This window comes from Gossypium hirsutum, chromosome A12 (genome assembly GCF_007990345.1).
Source record: "Gossypium hirsutum isolate 1008001.06 chromosome A12, Gossypium_hirsutum_v2.1, whole genome shotgun sequence".
Taxonomy (NCBI): Eukaryota; Viridiplantae; Streptophyta; class Magnoliopsida; order Malvales; family Malvaceae; genus Gossypium; species Gossypium hirsutum.
In genome coordinates, this window is record NC_053435.1 from 13,309,458 (window position 1) to 13,315,485 (window position 6,028).

General features: G+C 31.5%; 1 long non-coding RNA gene and 1 other non-coding gene across 2 annotated transcripts; both read left to right on the top strand.

Annotated features, from left to right (window-relative positions):
- The first annotated feature begins 3,629 nt into the window (after positions 1-3,629).
- Positions 3,630-5,338, top strand: LOC107935494 (uncharacterized). Its single transcript, XR_001694215.2, has 2 exons — positions 3,630-3,885; positions 4,316-5,338. It is a non-coding gene; the product is annotated as an uncharacterized lncRNA (long non-coding RNA).
- Positions 4,397-4,487, top strand: LOC121211601 (small nucleolar RNA Z122). The gene has a single exon (XR_005906820.1). It is a non-coding gene; the product is annotated as a small nucleolar RNA Z122 (small nucleolar RNA).
- Positions 5,339-6,028: the final 690 nt, after the last annotated feature.

Sequence of the window (6,028 nt, forward strand, 5' to 3'; positions counted from 1 at the left end):
TCATTTACTATCATGATAGGTTGGCCCAAATTAAAAGTGATCTAATTTGGTTAAAATTTTATTGGGCTTTAATTATTAAATAAAGTATGGGTCAAATATGTGTAGATACTCTAGTAATTGAGTTCTAATCATATTCTAATTAATGATGGGCTAATTAGAATTTAATTAGAATTAATATGCCAAGGTTCTAAGTATTAGGGTTATTGTCCCCAAATTATACACAAGATATCTTTTCTAATATCCCATTCATTAGGAAAGAGAGAGAAGATATTCTCTGAATTTCTTGTATGCTAATTTGGAAGATCAAATCCCCAAGATCAGGTAAAACTTCAAGAAATTCATGGATTCAGGTACGCTTCCGCATCTAGTTTTGTTATTTATTTATTCTTGATGATTTGAAATGATAGATCCTGGTTTACGGTTCTAATTTTATATTAGATGCTATTTAAAATTCTAACAAAAAGATTAATTTTTTCCCATAATAAGTACTTACTTTATTAAATGTTAAAATTTTTATTTATTTGTCTTATTTTAAAATTTCTAATCTATAAATATTTGGTTTTAGAGATTAGTTTGGTGGAGTTTTAGTTGCAACAAATGCTATGGAAATTGTTTTGCAAATGAGTCCTGGAGAAATAATATTGTAAATAGGTATAGGAAGAATATTTGTGAGAAGTTTTACAATATTCAATTTAGACATATTCTATAAACCAAAATGTAATGCATGATGCTATCAACATTGATTAATAAAATTCTTCCTTCCCTTTCAAAATAATAAAAGTTTACATTTCAATCTCAATAAACCACCAATCCGGGCGTAGTTAAGGATCCTACATGCTCCCAAAATCAAAAAAATTTTATATAAGTTTTTTAAAATTTTAAATTAATAATGATAAAATTGTACTTTGGCCCCCTTAACAATGATAAAATTTTGATTTAATCATTTAAAAATTATATTTTTTTCCTAAAGCTTTTTTAGTTTTGAATTTTTAAGAATCAAGACTAAATTGATAGAATTTGTAAATTTTGTGGTTAAATTTATTGAATTTTTTAGAATTAGAACCAAATTGGTAGAATTTATAAACATTGGAGGGATAAATTTATAATTTTACCAATAAAAATGTTTTCATTAGTCATTTAATGGATAAGTGGCCAAAATATTAAATCTTTTAAATATATTTTGTAATTATACGGATGAATTTTTTTAATGGATGAGTGGCTAAATGTTTTCATTTAGTGATTAAATAGATTTTTTAAAACTTAAGTGAAAAAATAGAATCACCTTAATAGTTGGGCAACTACTTTTATAGTTTACCCTTAAAAAAGGTAAACTAGACCCAAGATTATTAAATTATGGGTAAATTACACTAACAGTCACTCAACTTTAGGGTAGCTAACAAAATAGTCACCCAACTTTTGAAAAATAACAAACCAGTCACTGACTAACAGTTTCTGTTAGTGTCTTAACAGAACCACTGATGTGGCAAGTTAACTAGCTGATGTGGCCAGTTAACTAGTTGATGTGGCCAGTTAATTTGCTACTTTGGATGAAGAAATTGAAAAAAAAACCTTAAAAAAACCTTTTAACAGAGAAAAAGAAAAAGAAGAAGAAGAAGGAACATCAATTTGCAACGCAAAATTAAATGAAAATAACAAAGAAATTTCCTTTTACATGTATTATTTGAGATACTGGATCAGAAAGCTCTCATTAAATGGAGCGTAATTGTATGCCATGATTATCTCTGCAAATTTGCAATTTTCCAGTTAAAAGCTCTGGTAGATTTAATATTTGATACCATTGTGGATAATATATCTCCCAAGCTTTTGGTATCTATGGACTATGGATTTTTATGCTTGAGCTTGTAATGCAAGCAAGGTTTTGTGAAAGACTTTAGACTGTGTTCTGAATTTTGAGTATTGGTATCTTATGCTGTTATTGAAGTTTGTCCTACAAGGATTGACATGACTGCTTCCTGAAAGGTTCTCTAATTCAGAGATAGGTCCAGAAGCAGGTTGTTGTGAAACTTTGTTAACATTGGATACTTATGTATAGCTAGAAACTGATAAAGAGTTCCCCTACCTCTTCCCCCTACTTGATTTAAACTAATCATCTAATTGATTGCTTCTGAAGCTGAGAAAGAGATGCATTAGCATACAACACTTTAATTGTAGTGTTTTGAGTATATTTTTATTAGGAATTAGGATCCAATTAAATATTTAAATGTGGCATCTCCATCCCCTTCTTCCTTCGTGTCTGCATATCTAAGTAAAGAAGATAAAAAAATTTCCTCAAGTTGTATCTTCTTTTTCGTTGTCTGTAGTTTTTCCTGTACTGAACAATTTGGTACACTTATGCAGTAACTGCAACTTTGGGCACACTTATTGCCATCAATGAGCATATAATTTATACTGCCCCTAAAGAGAGCCATACTGGCTTGGCTGACCCTTTGTCATTCCCTCCTGGGTTATATATATTTGCATTAAAGGACTTGGGAACTTCGGTTGAAGTTGTGGCAGAGCAATACTATGGTGATAAGAGATGGAATTTTATTACTGTTAAGAAGCTACCAAGTAAGAAACATTCATCATCTGAGATATCCACTTTAACGGTATGATTAGTTGGGTGGAAAAGTGAAGGGATGGGAAGAGGGGAAAAGTGATAGGAGAGAGCAATACAGTTTTTTTTTTACAGTCTATTCTTTTTCTTCTGCTGCTGCTGCTGCTTCTTCTTCTTCTTCTTCTTTTTCTTTTTCTCTGTTAAAGTTTTTTTTAGGGTTTTTTTTCAATTTCTTCATCCAACATGGCAAGTTAATTGGCCACATCAGTTAGTTAACTTGCCACATCAGCGGTTCTGTTAAGACACTAACAGAAACTGTTAGTCAGTGACTGTTTTGTCACTTTTTTATAACATTAGTGACTGTTTTGTTATTTTTCAAAAGTTGGGTGATTGAAATGAAACCTAGGTGACTATTTTGTTAGCTACCCTAAAGTTGAGTGACTGTTGGTGGAATTTACCCTTAAATTATTAATAAGTTTATGTTTTAACCACTCAACTTCAAAAAGATATAAATTGGTCACTGAATTATTTGAAAGTTTCCATTATATCACTAGGTTGTTAAAGTTGTTGTATGACCTTCTCTTTTTACATTGAATGCACCAATTGAAAGCTCACTTTCTCCTTATCTCTCATAGTTCAATTTTTTTTTCAGGAAACAAATTTAAAAGTCATGAATTTGCAAATCAAAATTCAAACAATTTTTTTCTCCAATCTCTGACACTGGCTGTTAGGTTGACTTAGATCTAAGGTATGTTCTTTTACTTGTTTATGTGTATTGATCCATCGTACCGATTATTAAATCATCGCTTAAAGCTTGTTAGCCTAACTTTAAAAAGTGAAGAACAATATAGCGATTTAAATGAAAAATTTTGAATAGTTTAGTGGCTTAAATGAAAACTTCAAATAATTTAGTGACCATTTTGTAACTTTTTAAAGTTGAGTGACCAAAACGTAAACTTACTAATAGTTTAGTAACATTGGTGAATTTGCCCTAAAAATTGGAATTGCACCCGGGTCGACCCTATGGGCATCTTTATTAACATCGACAATTTTCATCCACGTTTCCCGAAACCCTAACTTCGCCCACATTATATAGAATCACCCCAACAATCAAATCTCAAGCAGCCGAATCCTATCAAAATCCCCGCCTTTTTCTAATTCTAAAACCCAATTGATCTCTCAAATTTCTTCACTTTCTCAATAGCATCTCTCTATGATCCTCGGTGTTAATATATAAAACAATAACACAAGGTAGGATACGAAAAGATGCAATATCGAAGGTACTTCTGGACATGCAGTTTCCGATCTATGGATTCTCGCATTTTCTCGTAAGTTCCACAGTTTTAAAATTTATTTATTTTTGCTCAATGATGATTGATTTGCTTTAACCACACTGAAAATAGAGATCTTGGAGTTTGGGTTTTTCGAAGCCTTTTTCTCTATGGTTTAAGGCGAATTGCTAAGCTTTTTGTGTTTGATTGTGGCTTCATGATTCTGTTTTCTAAGGGTTGAGGTTAATGTTCCTTTTGTTACATATACTTTTCTTTTGGATTATGGAAGAAAGCTTTTTGTCAAACACTTGGAAGTTATTGGTTTTTTTTGTTGGTCTTAAATTTTAGAGAAGAAGAAAAACCCTTGCTTTTTTTGATCTCTGATGTGGAAAACATTGGCCTTTCAACTGAGAGCAATTAATCGCTTCATTCTTTGTCTTTTTTTTTATCCTAAGATTTTTTGTGTTTCTGATTTGGACATTTTTAGTTATTTCATCTTTGATGGTTTTGGCTTCCAAGAAGTGTTCCTTGATAGAAAAAAGCATTTTGTTTTGAGAAATTGATGGAAATTGGGAAATGATGACAGCTTAATTGCTGGATAGTATCTGAGCAAAGCTTTGAAGATTTTTTTTCCTTTTGCACGTCAGTCTGATTCGAACTTCCAAAACTTTCATCTCTACCGTTAAAACCGGTTAACAAATATCTAGGATTCAGGGGACGATGATGATAACATAGATAGTTCTTTTAGTTGTGGTGCTTCTAACTATGTTCAGAGATCTAAAAGGTTTGCATTTAGAGGTCCTGGAGAGAATTTTAGTGTCCAGGATTTTGAATTAGGTAATATCTATGGGCGTTGGTTCTTCCTCAAAGGTTAGCTTTTTCTTTTCTTTGGTACTTGTTTTTTATACTTGAGTTTGAATTTAGTCATAGCACTCTATCAATTTGTAAATAAGTAAAGAAGAATGAAATGGCATTACTCTATGTGCTCCTTGCTATTGATACAGTGGACCACGCTGTTTAGTAATAATTGAATGGCAGATGCGTCGCATGTTCTTTCCTAAGTTCACACTGCTTAAGAAATAGGTAATCATTTGAATCCCAGTCCTCCATATCGCTTCACTAATGCTGCCTTTTTGTGTTTGTGCGCTTCCATATGAATCTTGCCCTGCCCTGATTTAATTATACGAGTTACTTTGCTTTTGATCATATTGTTACATTGCTGCATCTTTTTAGTTATACTATTATATGCATAAATTTTAATATAAAAATTTCCGATGAGATGCCTTAAATGCAGGGAATGAAGCTCATTATCAATGGGATAATGGCAAGATTTACCCATGTACTTCAATAAATTTGTCAATGTAGTATCTATACATTTAATTTTTCCAGTTTGGTACTTGTACTTTGTTTCCGTTAACCATTCTTGTACTTGACCATAACGGCGTTAGATTTTCTCCTGATATGGCATGTTGCCCAATCAGGGGCCGCTACTTGATGTCCTTCGGAGCAATTCTATCTTTTTCTCCTTTTTTTTTTCATAAAAAATCAGATCTCTTTTAAATTTTACTTCAAACTCTTCTTCCTATGAATAAAATTTAAAATTATAAAGTATTTATAAATTCATTAAAAACGTATTTTTCAGAAATAAAATTCCTTTTAAAATGTATTATTTAAAAAAATTTCTTTTTACATTTCAAATTATATTTTTATTTTGCAGATTTTGAAAAAAATGAGGAACAATTTGAATAACATTCATTGATAAACCAGCAATTATTTGGTCCAAAATGACATAGAGATTCAAACAAACAAACAAACAAAGGAATCTCATGAATGAATGGATTTTGTTATGAGCTTCCAAGAAGAGGAGAGGATAACAGAGAGAAAAGAAGAAAACAGAATTTGATTTTTGCGCAAACCACGCATAACCTCCATTTCCTCCCTCATTCAGCATGAAAGGGAGTAACTAACAGCTCCTATGACCGTTACAGCCACAGCACACAGCTGTCACGGTGTTAAAACGCATGGTATCAATAATAGTCCAAAACGTCCCGTTTACTAAGTCGAAACTCACTTAACTACCCTAACTAATAAAAGAAACAACGGTCAAAACAGAAATTCAAACAGTAATAGAAATACAAAAACTGTCCATAACAATTACACCCTCTCGAAAATGATCAAATGAAGGAAAACTTTGCTGAAG